The 16,372-nt window shown below is 44.7% G+C and overlaps 1 non-coding gene across 1 annotated transcript; it reads right to left on the reverse strand.

Annotated features, from left to right (window-relative positions):
- Window positions 1-959: 959 nt before the first annotated feature.
- Window positions 960-1,032, reverse strand: Trnaa-agc (transfer RNA alanine (anticodon AGC)). The gene has a single exon. It is a non-coding gene; the product is annotated as a tRNA-Ala (tRNA).
- Between the last annotated feature and the right edge of the window lie 15,340 nt (window positions 1,033-16,372).

Raw genomic sequence — 16,372 nt, forward strand, 5'->3', positions numbered from 1 at the left:
AGAGAGAGAGAGAGAGAGAGAGAGAGAGAGAGAGAGAGAGAGAGAGAGAGAGCGTGGAAGGCAAAGGAGCAAGGGAGGTAGAGGGGTCATGCGTGTCGGAGAATTAGTCTGGGAGAGGAGGAGGAGGAGGAGGAGGAGGAGAGAGGAAGTCACTGAGGGAAAGAAAATTATGAACATGAGGGGAAAGGAGGAATGGGGCGGGTTGATGATTGTGGGGTGGAAGGTGAGTGGGTGGATGGGCTGGTGTACGAGTATGTGGGCGCGGTGTGTGTGTGTGTGTGTGTGTGTGTGTGTGTGTGTGTGTGTGTGTGTGTGTGTGTGTGTGTGTGTGTGTGTGTGTGTGTGTGTGTGTGTGTGTGTGTGTGTGTGTGTGTGTGTGTGTGAATGGAAACGGGAAGTAAAGGAAGGCTGTGATAAAGGTGAACGAAAGAGTGAGAGAGAGAGAGAGAGAGAGAGAGAGAGAGAGAGAGAGAGAGAGAGAGAGAGAGAGAGAGAGAGAGAGAGAGAGAGAGAGAGAGAGAGAAAATGTAAATCAAGACATATGGTTGTTATTAGTTACAATGAAAATATAATGCAAACACAACATGTGCTCTTATTGATCTTTACTGCACAGCTGGGGATGTTCAGCTTCTCCTTGCTCTATATTCCGCTTGGCACATCCCTTTAGTATTCCAAAGCAACATCTTGGTCTTCTATATTCACTGGCCACATTTCCTTATCATTTCAAAACTATAAAATATACTTCTGATTCTGTCATGTCTCCAGTGTTGCTTCAAGTTATTCTATCTCTAATGTTAGGAAAACAAAACTTTAAGTAAAGATTATTGTCTTTATCACACACTTAAACATACTGTCTCGTTTCTACTAATATACACAGACTGTTCTCAAATATATGCCTTGTTATTTCGAATTTGTTCTTATAAAGTTTGTTCCAATTTCATTCTAAGTAAAAAACATTTTGGAGATGCGGGGTATCGATCCCCGTACCTCTCACATGCTAAGCGAGCGCTCTACCACTTGAGCTACATCCCCCGCATGGAGGAAAGGCCTGAACCCAAACAAGAAACCTTTCTCATGCATAGCAAACAGTCTGCCACTAAGCTTGAAAGAGAGAGAGAGAGCGAGAGAGAGAGAGAGAGAGAGAGAGAGAGAGAGAGAGAGAGAGAGAGAGAGAGAGAGAGAGAGAGAGAGAGAGAGAGAGAGAGAGAGAGAGAGAGAGAGAGAGAGAGAGAGAGAGTTCAAAGAAAATATCCAACAAATATACAAATAAAAAAAATAGGAAAAAAAGAAACAATAGAAAAGTTTGGTTCACATTCAATTAAAAAAGAAAACAAAGAAAACGGAAGACAGAAGAACCTTTAGTATTAGCTAAGAAATAAACTCATGATGGTTACAAATTAAAACAAGTCAAAGTTAGATGCGTGAGTCAGCCGAGGGAGACAGCCTGAAGTGTAGCTTAAGGTGATGAAGTGGCACTCGAAATGTTGCCTTGAGGAGCGTAGGGGGAAAGGGGAAGGGAGAAGGGGGAAGGTGGCATGAGAAGGTTACGAGGGGAAAGGAAAAAGAGAAGCATGATAAAAATGTTTGTGTTGAGAAATGTTAATAAAACGAACAATGAGAAGAATTTAAAGAATGACACAATGAAACAAAGGAAGGGAAGGAGGGAGAGAGAGAGAGAGAGAGAGAGAGAGAGAGAGAGAGAGAGAGAGAGAGAGAGAGAGAGAGAGAGAGAGAGAGAGAGAGAGAGAGAGACAGGAAAGACAAACAAAACACAATTAACCTAAATTTTACGCTAATCTATTAAATCTCCAGTAAACATCACGCAGACCACGAGTAACATTTTCCCTTGTGAAGATTAAACATTCCCAGACTCCAGCTTCCTGTTCTCCTTACCCCTTACCCGATAGACCAGGGCAGCACCTTCTCATCTCCCTCCCTCTGTCACCTTCTCTCCCTGACTCCCCCACCCCCAAGTCTTACCACGACCCAGCGAATCTTTTCTTCTCTCTTTTTCTTTTGTCTCCCTCTCTCTTTCTCTTTTCTAATGGAGACAGGTTGAGGACTTGAAATAAAATTTTAAACGCGACCGCTACTTAGGGCAAAAAGAAAGATAAAAATGGTGAGAAATTAATTATTGAAACGGTTCTTGTGAGTGATATGCATTTCTCCTTAAAAAAATTAGCTTGGAATGCTAGAAATTGGGGAAGAAACAGATTTTCTGCAGCGAATGAGATAAAGAAGTTAAGCCAATAAGTCGGAGAGATAAACTTGATTTTCATGAGACGAATAAGTAAGTCATGTTCAGTTTGCGTCAGGAGGAGGAGTTGGAGGAGGAGGAGTTGGAGGAGGAGGAGGAGGAGGAGGAGGAGGAGGAGGAGGAGGAGGAGGAGGAGGAGGAGGAGGAGGAGGAGGAACATCCAATTAGCAAGTTCAAAGGAGCAGCATCCATGAAGATGCCAGGAGATAGCAAGTGAGCATTATGGGGAGTGTGAGATATTGGGTAAGAGTCAGTCAGGGAAAGGTTGTGATGAGACGAGCAGTGGTCTAGTAGTGGTGGTGGTAGTGGTAGTAATAGTAGTAGCAGCAGTAGCAGCAGCAGCAGCAGCAGCAGCAGCAGTAGTAGTAGTAGTAGTAGTAGTAGTAGTAGTAGTAGTAGTAGTAGTAGTAGTAGTAGTAGTAGTAGTAGTAGTAGTTTGTTGTTGTTGTTGTTGTTGTTGTTGTTGTTGTTGTTGTTGTTGTTGTTGTTGTTGTTGTTGTTGTTATTTTTGTTGTTGTTGTTGTTGTTGTTGTTGTTATTGATGTTATTGATGTTGTTGTATCAGTAGTAGTAAAAACAACAACAACAACAACAACAACAACAACAACAACAACAACAACAACAACAACAACAACAACAACAAGCAGCATCAACAACAACAACAACAACAACAACAACAACAACAACAACAACAACAACAACAACAACAACAACAACAACAACAACCAACCAACCAACCAACCAAACAAACAAACAAACAAACAAACAAACAAACAAATAAATAAATAAATAAGTAAATAAACATCCGGCGGGAAATTCCAGGGTTAACAAAGGAAATAACATTCAAGTCTCGTGACCCTAATTAAAACACACACACACACACAATCAGCTATGCACCTACAATTGTGAAAACCAATGAGGAAATACCGCGGAAAACACCAATATAAAAAATGAAACGCAGCGCTGCCCATCTCCCCCTGCTTTCACCACAGACTGCCGACGTAATGAGGGCAAACTATTAATCTCAAGCATTCTGGAGCCACAGCCGCCCCCTCCAGCCACCTCAACACAGGCCCAGCGTTGCCCCAAGACCCGTTGCCTCATACTCAACCCGCCAGCCAGTCAGTCCTTTAATCCTTCCTCCTCTTCCTTTTTTCCTTGCACACCATCCCCATGAAGCCAAGCACGAGTTCTTCCTTCCACTCCCTTTCTTCTTCCTTCTTCTCCTTCCATTTTGACTTTAACCCCCTTCCCTCTTCCTTTCCCTTGCTTCCTTATTCAGTCGCTCCATTTATTCCACTATTCATTTTGACTGCTCTCCTTCCTTCCTTCCTTCCTTCCTTCCTTCTTTCCTTTCTTCCTACTCACACGTGCATTTCTTCCTATTGCTCTTCCTTCTTTTTCAACTTCACTGCCTTGCTTCTTCCCTTCACTTGCTCCCATATTCAGCTCGTCCATTCCTTCCACAATTTGTTTTTACTCCTCTTGTTCCTTTCTTCCTTCCTTCCACTCTGAGGTGTGTGACTCCTGCATTTCAAAAGCAAACTCCCTTCATTTCATCCCTCAGCGACGCGAAGACGATGCAAACAGTAGCAGCAGCAGCAACACTAGTATCAGTAATTACTGTTAATGTTGTTGTTCTTGCCCCTCTTGCATGATATCACCATTACTGATGTTGCTTATGTTGATGCTACTGCTACTATTACTGCTCCTGCTGGTGCTACAGGATGGTGATGACTACGATGATTATAATGATTATGATAATGTATTTCTTCTTTCTTTAACTTATGTGAAGTGTGGCCAGAAAATAAAAAGTTAAATTAAATCACTCTACTCTAGAGAATACATCTGGGATCAAGTCTCCACGTGACCTCTCCACCTCCTCCACCTCTTAATCCCCACACATGATCCCAACATCTTTGCCAATACATTGCCAAACTAGATATGGAACAAGCTAATTCGACACAGCACACACACACACACACACAGAGAGAGAGAGAGAGAGAGAGAGAGAGAGAGAGAGAGAGAGAGAGAGAGAGAGAGAGAGAGAGAGAGAGAGAGAGAGAGAGAGAGAGAGAGAGAGAGAGAGAGAGAGAGAGAGAGAGAGAGAGAGAGAGAGAGAGAGAGAGAGAGAGAGAGAGAGAGAGAGAGAGAGAATACCACAAAGAAACAGATACTTCTTTGTGCCTCCCTCGCGATAACAAGCGCGCTGAAGGTCGATACAAGTGAAGTATTAAAGAGTTCCTTTGTAGCGACCACCACCGCCTCTACCTCCTCCATATTTAGCACAGGGGCGTAGGGAGATGCCTCGGGGGAGAGAAGACTCCTACAGTGGGGTGCTAGGGAGTGTATACCTGTGTGATCTTTAGGCAGGTGTGCTCAAAGGTGAGAGTCCTCGGGGTATGTGTTAGGGGTCGCCTTTGTTTACACTGGACAATGAAGACCAGCAACAGAAGAACGGAGAGAGAGAGAGAGAGAGAGAGAAAGAGACAGAGAGGGGGAAAAACATACGACTCGAGATAAGATGCAGAAACGGAGACAGAGAGAGAGAAAGTAAGAAAAAACAAAATATAAAGTCAAATTACAAAGAAAAGTAAAATTATACGCAAGATTTATCGAAGCTTCCACTCTTCAATCTTCGTGAAAATAAAATAACGATAAAAAGAACGTTGATAAAAAGAAAAAAAAGCTGAAGAGGTTTTTCTTGTGTCGTTAAGGAGACAAAAAAATATTGCACAATTTATGGAAATCCGAGAGTCAATGGGAAAAATTAAAACCAGGAAGGGAAGAGGTTGAGAAAAGTAAACATCCGAGAGGAGAAAAAATCGGGGAGGAGTGGATAGAATACACAAAAGTATTCAACAGGAAGGCGAAAAAACAGGAGAGGAAAAGTGGTACTGCACAGAAGACAAAGGTCGAATGATGACAGGAGAAAATGGCTGGAAAAAAATGAGAGAAAAATTAAAGAAAAAATGAGAAAAAGAGAGAGAGAGAGAGAGAGAGAGAGAGAGAGAGAGAGAGAGAGAGAGAGAGAGAGAGAGAGAGAGAGAGAGAGAGAGAGAGAGAGAGAGAGAGAGAGAGAGAGAAAACGTTCCAAACAAAGTGTTACAAGTATGTACGAGAAGACAAAAAAAAATATCAGAACAATGAAGTTAAAGAAAACAAGCAAACTAACACAAATTAAAGAGAAAGAAACACGAAAAACATACCCAAGGAAACAATGAAAACAACAATTTAAACGAAAATGAACGAGAGAGAGAGAGAGAGAGAGAGAGAGAGAGAGAGAGAGAGAGAGAGAGAGAGAGAGAGAGAGAGAGAGAGAGAGAGAGAGAGAGAGAGAGAGAGAACACACACACACACACACACACACACACACACACACACGATGGATGACGCGATGGAAGCAGAGAGAGTAACACAAGATCCCCGATAACCCAAGAAAGGCGAGCAGAACAAAGGCATGGCAGCACGGGGGAGAGGCGTAGATGAAAGGGAAGCATACGTGAGGACACGGGTTATCATCAGACCAAGGAAGGGACAAGGAGACCAGAATAATCAGAGTATCGCCCGGCCAAAAGTTACCTTCCTCCACGTGTGTACATACGAGTATTTCTGCTTCTGGTCTTTCTGCAACACAAAGGAATCACCGCCACGTATAGTCACTGTCAGAGGTTGAGTAACACCGCTGATTTATTTGTACTGTGTTCAGCATTTGTCTTCAGTCCTAACCCGTTCATTGCCCGACATTTTCCCCCTTTAATCCCATACAATATTTTAGACATTATTATTTTTTGTACTACATATGAATAACTCGATAGGCTAAAAAAAAAAAAAAAAAAAAATGTCTGCATAATTTTTTTTTTTTTCCAAGTCTACGCTAACAACTTTTTAGCAGTGATAACAAAAGATGACTATCACTGCAAGAGTTAAATCCTCTGATGTATCAACTACAGACTTTTTTTCAGTAGGCATCAGGACTTACGATCAAGAGAAATCAGAAAATATAATTGAAATGAGTGCAGAAGATTACGCAAATTGTGATCACGAGTGTACATATCCATCAGTATCTGTTTTTTTTTTCGTTTGTTTAATCATAGTACTCGTATATCTCCTTTTTTTTTTTTTATGAAGGAGGGACACTGGCCAAGGGCAACAAAAATACAAAAAAAAAAAATGCCCACTGAAATGCCAGTCCCATAAAAGGATCAAAGCGGTAGTCAAAAACTGATGGATAAGTGTCTTGAAACCTCCCTCTTCAAGGAATTCAAGTCATAGGAAGGTGGAAATACAGAAGCAGACAGGGAGTTCCAGAGTTTACCAGAGAAAGGGATGAATGATTGAGAATACTGGTTAACTCTTGCGTTAGAGAGGTGGACAGAATAGGGGTGAGAGAAAGAAGAAAGTCTTGTGCAGCGAGGCCGCTGAAGGAGGGGAGGCATGCAAGATTAGAAAAAGAGTTAGCATGAAAATAGCGGTAGAAGACAGCTAGAGATGCAACACTGCGGCGGTGAGAGAGAGAGAGGATGAAGACAGTCAGTTAGAAAAGAGGAGTTGATGAGACGAAAAGTTTTTGATTCCACCCTGTCTAGAAGAGCAGTATGAGTGGAACTCCCCAGACATGTGAAGCATACTCCATACATGGACGGATAAGGCCCTTGTACAGAGTTAGCAGCTTGGGGATGAGAAAAACTGGCGGAGACGTCTCAGAACGCTTAACTTCATAGAAGCTGTTTTAGCTAGAGATGAGATGTGAAGTTTCCAGTTCAGATTGTAAGTAAAGGACAGACCGAGGATGTTCAGTGTAGAAGAGGGGGAGAGTTGAGTTGAGTAGAGTTGAGTGTCACTGAAGAAGAGGGGATAGTTGTCTGGAAGGTTGTGTCGAGTTGACAGATGAAGGAATTGAGTTTTTGAGGCATTGAACAATACCAAGTTTGCTCTGCCCCAATCAGAAATTTTAGAAAGATCAGAAGTCAAGCGTTCTGTGGCTTCCCTGCGTGAAATGTTTACCTCCTAAAGGATTGGAAGTCTATGAAAAGACGTGGAAAAGTGCAGGGTGGTATCATCAGCGTAGGAGTGGATAGGACAAGAAGTTTGGTTTAGAAGATCATTAATAAATCATAAGAAGAGAGTGGGTGACAGGACAGAACCCTGAGGAACACCACTGTTAATAGATTTAGAAGAACAGTGACCGTCTACCACAGCAGCAACAGAACTGTCAGAAAGGAAACTTGAGATGAAGTTACAGAGAGAAGGATAGAAGCCGTAGGAGGGTAGTTTGGAAATCAAAGCTTTGTGCCAGACTCTATCAAAAGTTTTTGATATGTCCAAGGCAACAGCAAAAGTTTCACCAAAATTTCTAAAAGACTCAGTAAGGAAAGCCAGAAGATCACCAGTAGAGCGGCCTTGACGGAACCCATACTGGCGATCAGATAGAAGGTTGTGAAGTGATAGATGTTTAAGAATCTTCCTGTTGAGGATAGATTAAAAATACTTTAAATAGGCAGGAAATTAAAGCAATAGGACGGTAGTTTGAGGGATTAGAACGGTCACCCTTTTTAGGAACAGGTTGAATGTAGACAAACTTCCCGCAAGAAGGAAAGGTAGATGTTGACAGACAGAGCTGAAAGAGTTTGACTAGACAAGGTGCAAGCACGGAGGCACAGTTTCGGAGAACAATAGGTGGGACCCCATCAGGTCCATAAGCCTTCCGAGGATTTAGGCCAGCAAGGGCATGGAAAACATCATTACGAAGAATTTTAATAGGTAGCATGAAGTAGTCAGAGGGTGGAGGAGAAAGAGGAACAAACCCAGAATCGTCCAATGTAGAGTATTTAGCAAAGGTTTGAGAGAAGAGTTCAGCTTTAGAAATAGATGTGATAGCAGTGGTGCCATCTGGTTGAAATAAAGAAGGGAAAGAAGAAGAAGCAAAGCTATTGGAGATATTTTTGGCTAGATGCCAGAAGTCACGAGGGGAGTTAGATCTTGAAAGGTTTTGACACTTTCTGCTAATGAATGTTATACATGTTATGTATGTATCATAAGTTACAAAGACTGCCACGTGTAATAAAGAAATTGCCACGTATAGACCTGATGCCTTATTGCAGGTTCTCTTATTTTCTTATGTTCTTAAGCTCCTATGCATTCCTGTGTTATAATATTACTACATTTTAAGTCTATCAACCAGTCAACTCTTGCCTCCATAACAGCCAACGAAATAAGAGCTTAAAATTTTTTTTCCAGTAACTCGAGAACCTTCTCACCTGTTTCCGCACCAAGTTTTGTGGTTTCGTGAGAAGGAAATATTTTACTTGGTCGGTAGCGAGGAAAAGGTGAAATATAAAATGGTGTTTGAGAATTTATTGCAATGTAATGTGTTTGAAAAGAGAGAGAAGGAGAGAGAGAGAGAGAGAGAGAGAGAGAGAGAGAGAGAGAGAGAGAGAGAGAGAGAGAGAGAGAGAGAGAGAGAGAGAGAGAGAGAGAGAGAGAGAGAGAGAGAGGGGGAGAAAGACGGGGTACAAATATATCATGCCAGTCCTTTGTTACAATGCAGATGATTTATTCAAAGGAAACCATATCAACTGATCCGAGGCGGCGTGTGAGGCTGTCCCAGCGAACAGCTCAGGACAAAGGAACACAATCGCCACCTGTTGCATGCATACCTGGCTAACCTGACGCTCCCTTCATTCCCTGTCTACCTCCCTCTCTCCCTCTCTCTCTCTCTCTCTCTCTCTCTCTCTCTCTCTCTCTCTCTCTCTCTCTCTCTCTCTCTCTCTCTCTCTCTCTCTCTCTCTCTCTCACGTCTTCCTTAGCCTCTTCTCTTCTCCCACACCCTTTTGTCTCTCTTAATTTATCTTCCCCACTCTTCACTCCCTTGTCTTCGCCTCCTCCTCTACATTTATCTCATTCCCTTCTCTCCACCGCCATCACCACCACTTACCATCTTCTCTTCATCCTCCTCTTCTCCTTCACTTTCTTCCTCCATCAAAGCCATTCGCTTCAACTACCCTCTCTTGATTATGTCATAGAACGCCATGAAAGTGCTAAATAAAATACAACAGATAAAAAACGGATATTAAAATGCGCAAATTGTTCATTGGACAGATGTGCTTTAACTTTAACGTGTCTTTAAGGGTAAGAATGATGAACCGTTCACTAACACCACCACAAGCATGACCAGCGCTTGACCCCGCAACGGCACCTGACCTTCCCGGTACACCTGGCTTCTTTAGTACTCTGCTCGCTCCCACCATCGTGCGCCACTGTGGGGACGGGAGCCGGGCGGAGCGGGACCCCCGGCCGGCACCAGCGGGTGGGGCCATCCCTCAACATCACCCACAAGCTTTGAGCACCAACACGGACAGATTGCAGACATCTATCGGCGGCGGTCTTCGTGCTGCGGCCGTCACCCTGCGGCCCAGAGAGTACCAGGACGGAAGCTGGCGCTGTGCCTGCTGTTGCTGGGCCGCTGCGCCCTTGCACCTCCACTGCTCGAGCGGTAAAAAAAATTCTTCGTGTAAATACACCGTCGATTGTCACTCATGGATACACGCATTCCTAACCCACTTTCAAGACCCGCAATTTGCTGACCACCTCATCCTCACATTTCTGGCAACTTTGGTACCATGCCTCTGAACCGCATTATTTTTTTCTTTTAATCCTCCCTGTAGCTGTCCCCCTCCACACTCCCTGATCAGATAACGCAGCGCAGAGCTCAGCCCAGCTTCCCACCCCTGACGAGGAGCAGGACACACAGCAGGAGGGCACGGCAGGCCATCCAAGCACACCACACGAGAAAGACCCCTCTGACTCCCTCACATCTTCAATCATCTTCGCATTCTTTTTCGTGCCTGCTTTTGTTATTCACTGCTTTCTTTCGCTTCCATTATCAAAGCTCTGAGTACTGACGATTTTGATATTCCTCGTCCATGCCGGTGGAGTATGTGGAACGCGAAAGTGATCCCCACCTCGAGTCGTGACCTGCATGGACGCATCCACCACGTGAGGCCGCTGGGTTAAGGGGCCACGGGAGAGATGCTGAGGGCGCCTTCATGTCTCGTTAGGAAGGAAAGGCGTGAAGATGGAAGGCGAAGCACGAGGGGGATGGTGATGAGAAGACAAGGTCTGGGGAACGAAAGATAACGGATAAAGGAAAATGAACGTATGTGTACTAAGAAAAAAAAATGGTGAGGTTTAATATGAAAAATGGCAAAAAAAAAAAAAAAAAAAAAAGTGGCGTTGAGAGATGTGGAGAGGGACAGAAGCAAAGATGGACATGAAGCGATGAACACTGATTTATGGAGGAACAGATGGAGGTGGTATGCATGAGGGCTCGGAGCAAAGGCACGGTATTAGCCCCAAGTGGTGGACCAGGGTGACAAGCACAGCCCTGGAGTGTTTCGTCTAACGCTAAATCTTCCGACACATTCCCCGGAGAGTTTCACCCCTAATGGTGCGTGCCTCACTCCCAGCCTTGCAGGCGCCTCAGGTGTGCATATAGACTCTGGACGCACAACCTTTTAACTTTTAATTTGCATCGTTTTTGTCATCGCTGTCAGGCCGGGTCCCGCCCCACGGCCTGACGCAAGCCAGAAGTCACCTCGCCCCGTCGCGTTGTTTAAACACTTGACAGCGCTGCCCTGTCTCGCCTCGCTGGGGGACTCGAGGTGGGCTGGGCTGGAGACAAGGTTGTGTTTAATCTCCAATACCGGACAAAGGAACCCAGGTGAAGGTATCATGTATGAAGGTATTATATTCGTGGCGCTAAATCAATTACGTTCTATTATAAACATATGATTTTATTTGCGCTCCAAACGTGTGCTTATTACATTAGCCACGTGTTTCGATCAACGCTGTTTTCTTCCTACTTATCAGCAGAGGCGGCTCTTGCCATCCCCAGGAGAAAGGAAGAAGAGAAACTCTGCAGACCAGGATGTGCGGCACCACGGAAGGGAGGGAGGGAGGGAGGGAGGGAAGGACGGAGGACTGCACGTCTCCTCATCAGCGGCTTCCAAGTGGCTGATGGAACACGCAATCAAAATAAATCTACCTTGGTAATGAGTGATTTCTGGAAAGTGTTCTCTCTCTCTCTCTCTCTCTCTCTCTCTCTCTCTCTCTCTCTCTCTCTCTCTCTCTCTCTCTCTTACCCAATACTTTCACGAATACAATTTTTCACACGCGTGCTCATTCCCTCACATTCCCGCTCCTCACCGCACGAATACAAGCACATGCTATTCACGTGAAAGAAAATTAATAAATAAAGCGAGACACAACATAACCCTAAAGACCCTTACAAGCCGCTGACAGGCCTTAGTGCATCCCGAGGAGGAGGAGAAAGAGGAAGAAGAGGAGGAGGGCGAGGCAAGGTCTTGCTGGGGGTGAGATACTCGAGTAGCGACAGCCGACAGCACCAGAGGCAGGCACCAGCTGCACCTCGTCAGCCACTTGAGCCTCGCGACCCTTCCTTAAGACAACCTAATGAGCTGTGATGACCATGTGACCTGACCGCAGATGGTGGTGGCCGCGACGTAACTATGCCACGGCTTACAATAACGCCCTGCTTCCCTCTCTCTCTCTCCCTTTCCCTTTGGGCGGAACACAAATACGGCCGCGGACCAATTATGAGAGAAAACGGGAGCTGGGTGGCCCGGTGTCTAATTACACGAACCGCACGTTATGGCAATTAAGATCTCATTTAATTAAGGTTCATTACAGCCAAGCGTGGGAGGGGGGATTGGGGGGGGGGGCTGAAGTACAAAGAGTAGGGGAAGCAGAGGCGCGATCCCCATAGGGTTAGTGAGGAAGGCGGGTGAGGATGAGGTCATCGTTCTCCTATCAACAGTAGAACGTCATCCTCTATCCCCCTCTATTTACTACAATCATGGACAGGCTGTGATACGCACGCCGACCTTTAAAGGATCGAGCTGGACCAATTAACTTACATCTTTAGAAGTTCCAATTAAAAGTCTGATTTCTTATTTACGGAACGCAGCCTTGGTAACGCATCGCCCCCCGCCGCTGTGCCATCCTCGCCTTATTAGGGAGCAGCAGCCTCTTCCTTTCAGTCTCTTATCTCCCCGAGGCGTGGCGTGGGAGGAACATTAGCGGTCGTGTGTACTTGTGATAAGGTTTGAGAGAGAGAGAGAGAGAGAGAGAGAGAGAGAGAGAGAGAGAGAGAGAGAGAGAGAGAGAGAGAGAGAGAGAGAGAGAGAGAGAGAGAGAGAGAGAGAGAGAGAGAGAATATACAATGCCCTTATTCTTAAAAGCTTTGTTCTTTCATTAGTAATATTTTCACAGGCCACAGAGATGATAAGTCAGGCTCTGTTGACTGTTTTTCCTACTGGCAGCGTACACCCCTCGCCAAACTATATCCAGAATCACGAAAACACCCTTGAAAACCCCCAGCAGCTTCCACTACAGCTTGTTGAAAATGGGTAAGTCACTGAAACGTTAAAGAACACAAACCCTAAAAACAGGAGAGAAAATAAAAAATAAAAAAAGACACACTACAATGGGCCCCTTCGTTACCTCCACCACCTGACCCCCTCGACCATCACAGTTTCACACACACAATGCCCGTCTCTCCTCCCTACTTTCCTCCTCCTTTCCTTCTCGCCTCTCAGCCACCATCACCATAAACGGTTCTAAAAATAGCTGGACAAAAACAACAATGTCTTCTTCACCTAACAGAGCTGACATTAAACCCTGTAATGTATCTGCAACGTTCTCTCTGTCTCTCTGTGTCTCCTTCCCTTCCCCTTTCACCTTTGCCTCCCACCGCCCCGCCCCCATAGGATAAAACAGAGGGGGCCTAGACAGAGGGCGTGAGGAGCGTGCCGTGTATAAAGGAGGGCCACTGTTTGAACAAGGCAAGGGATTTGGGTTGGGGGAATAAGAAGGAAAGGTGATGAGGAAGGTTTCTATTTCCGTAACACAGCCAATCTCTTTCTACACGTCACCCTTTTCTTTTTTTTTTTCTACTTCTGACTCACACTGATAGATATTACGTACCTTCCCAATGTCACACTACACCGCATCATTTTCTTCATTATATTTATTCTTTCTGGCTGTCACATTCAAAGATATTCCCTCACACACACACACACACACACACACACACACACACACACACACACACACACACAGTTAATACATCATATGAGTCGACTAATACGTTTCCCATCTCCCGGTCTGAGTCTCTCAATACAACCTCTCTTCTGTGCCTCTCCCACTTCCACCCACTCATCCTACCTCCCTCCCTCCCCTCCCTCCCTCCCTCCCTCCCTCCTTCCCTCCTGGTGGTGTAATCAAGGCAATACTCTGAGTTAAACCTTCCCTACCTCGCCTCACTCAGCCTGGGGAAGGACGGGGTTTGGTCAGGGGGGTTCATCAAGGTTCACGGTCATCCCTGCCTTTCTTCCCAATGCTTTCCTCAACAGCCAAGGTAGCGACCACGCACAGAGAAAGACTAGAATACGAGTCAGTACTTGGAAATGTCGGCACAGTCTCGCATTTTAAACAAGGTAGTTGAGGTAATGACCGTTTCTATTACTGAGATTTATTATCTTCTGTGGTTGACTACATGTTGCTTTACGCTCTGTCTGCTTCCTCCACGTGCTGTGTTGTTCAGCAAGCCGTGACGCCTTGTTTAGCGCTGTTCAAGTGCCGCACAACAATAATGTTTGTATTGTTGAGGAATGGCAGCCACGCGATAAGGATACAACATGTTTGCGGAACCAGGCACCGGCAGGAAAAAATATTACCGTCATTACACCTGTCATTTCTGTCCCTAAGACGGTGAAATTCAAATAAGCGTCTCCCTGCTTCATGTCTGCTGTAAAAGGCGGCGAAAAAAAAGACTAGGATCCCTTCCCGGAACTTTTCCATGCACAAAACGTAAAAATAAAAAAAAAAATTTTTTTGTTGATACTCTCTAAAATTTATCTTTTAATTCAAATTGTTTCTTGACTGGCACATTATAAAAGTTTATTGTACTTAACCACAGTGATAGAAATAATAGAAAAGGTAAACAGTAATCGAAAATTTAACACATAGAATATAAAAAAAAGGAAAGAAAACATGTGCAACAAAATATGAATAATGAGGTGACGAATAAACACTCAGGTTTACATTATACTTCGTTTGTGCTCTATTACATGCTTCCGTTTTCTGAATTACACTACTGTCGCTGTCCTCTTGTGTTGTTCCTCCACCTTCACTAAACCCATCGCTCCCCATCACCCTCCTGGCCCTTCCCCCACGCTCAAAACATGATATCACGGTTTGCACTCTGATTTGCGCCCTTTTAAATCCTTACGTTTCTGTAACTGTACTGCTGTCTCCTCGAACTTCTACCTGCTTCGATCACCCCCATCAGGTACAGTCCCTCCGTAACCCTTCCTCCTCGCTCAGAGAATGACATCCGGGACATTATAAGTATTTGCTCTGTACTTTTCCACATCAGAAATTGTATTAATGTCTACTCTTGTCACGCCCCTTCTTCGATTATCCCTTCACCTTTTTTCTCCCTAGTTTTTTTTTCATTATCGCTCAGTAACACACCAGCTATTTATTGTGTTCTGTATCTTTCCGATTCTGACACTATATTACTTGGGATCCATAAGACAGTCAACATCCTGCTACAACTGTCCATTCGTTCCCTTGTCATGCTCCTCCTTCCTTTCCATAATAATCACTTTCCTCATCCTGTCTAACTCTTCCTCCTCGCTGGAAACATGACTCTCGCACCTTTATTCCTCCAAACACTTCTGATTTCAAATTGTGTGACTGTCGACGCATCCTTGTCATGTATTGTCTCCTTTCCATAATTCCTTTGCTTCTGATCGATCTCTTCCTATGCTATTCCTCGGCCAAATGTCAATCGCTTGCTAGATTCAGTCCAAGGTTAATTTTGTTGTATCTTCGTTCTCTAAACTGCTCTCTCTGAACTACAAAAGCGCGATCTCACAGACGTCATGGACTTTACACCAAAACATTACACACTCCTCCCTTCAAAGATAAGAATGAAATATATTACTGCAAAATATTCACTTCACCTTGTTGGTGGGGCATGAAATTGTTAGCCGAGGAGCAGCGCTTCAACCCAACTCCCGTTTTTCGAGCGTGTGTCAAAAACGCATTCCCTTCATTTATTTTGTACAAGAAAGTTATTTTTTCCCCCGTGCATTTTCTTGGCGATCTGGTTGACCTGGGTTACTCTTGAAATAGTACCGACGCTTCCTTTGCTTACACATATACTTGTACGAAATTTTCATGCAAAACACAGGTTCACTTAGAAAAGAAAATAACATCGCAGGAGAAAAATACGAGAGAAGAAAGCAAGGAAGAGAAGAGATGAGAAAAGGTCAGGGGGATGTGAGAGAAAAGAGGAGAAGAGAAGAGAAGAGAAGAGAAGAGAGGAGAGGAGAGAAGACAAAAAGGAGACATAATTATACAACACAAATAAAATCTCAGGGCTGGAACGTGGCGTGCGGGTTCACACTTTTACCAACACATCGTCAGGAACCAGGAGGAGGAGGAGGAGGAGGAGGAGGAGGAGGAGGAGGAGGAGGAGGAGGAGAAGAGAAGCAGGAGGAGGAGAGTGGTTAGACAGACCGAAAATTCCCTCAGCCCCGTTACGTCTTGTGTTGTCGGAGTCATTCTTTCCTTCTGTCTTTGTCCTCGTGATCGCCCGGCCCTGTTTGCGTTGGCCAGGCCGAAGCAGGTGCCCGCGGCCGTGTTTGTCCGCGGCCGCTGCCTCATCCCAGCCCACCTCCACATGCCCTCGGCCGCCTTACGTCACTCTCGGATGCTGCTTTAAGTGGTTCGGCACGGAGCGGAAATACGTGGGAAGAGCAAGTCAGCGCTGGTGGGAAGGCGGAGAAGTCTGTGTGGGTAGCGAGATTGTTGCTGTTCTGGGTGGGGTTATGTGATGGAGGTTGTGTATACTTAGGATGAGATTAATATCACATTTGTAATTAGTAACAACATGGAGAAATGCTAGTAGTAGTAGTAGTAGTAGTAGTAGTAGTAGTAGTAGTAGTAGTAGTAGTAGTAGTAGTAGTAGTAGTAGTAGTAGTAGTAGTAGTAAATGTTCTACTGCTGATACCAAAATCGCAA

Source organism: Scylla paramamosain, chromosome 17, assembly GCF_035594125.1.
Source record: "Scylla paramamosain isolate STU-SP2022 chromosome 17, ASM3559412v1, whole genome shotgun sequence".
Lineage (NCBI taxonomy): Eukaryota > Metazoa > Arthropoda > Malacostraca > Decapoda > Portunidae > Scylla > Scylla paramamosain.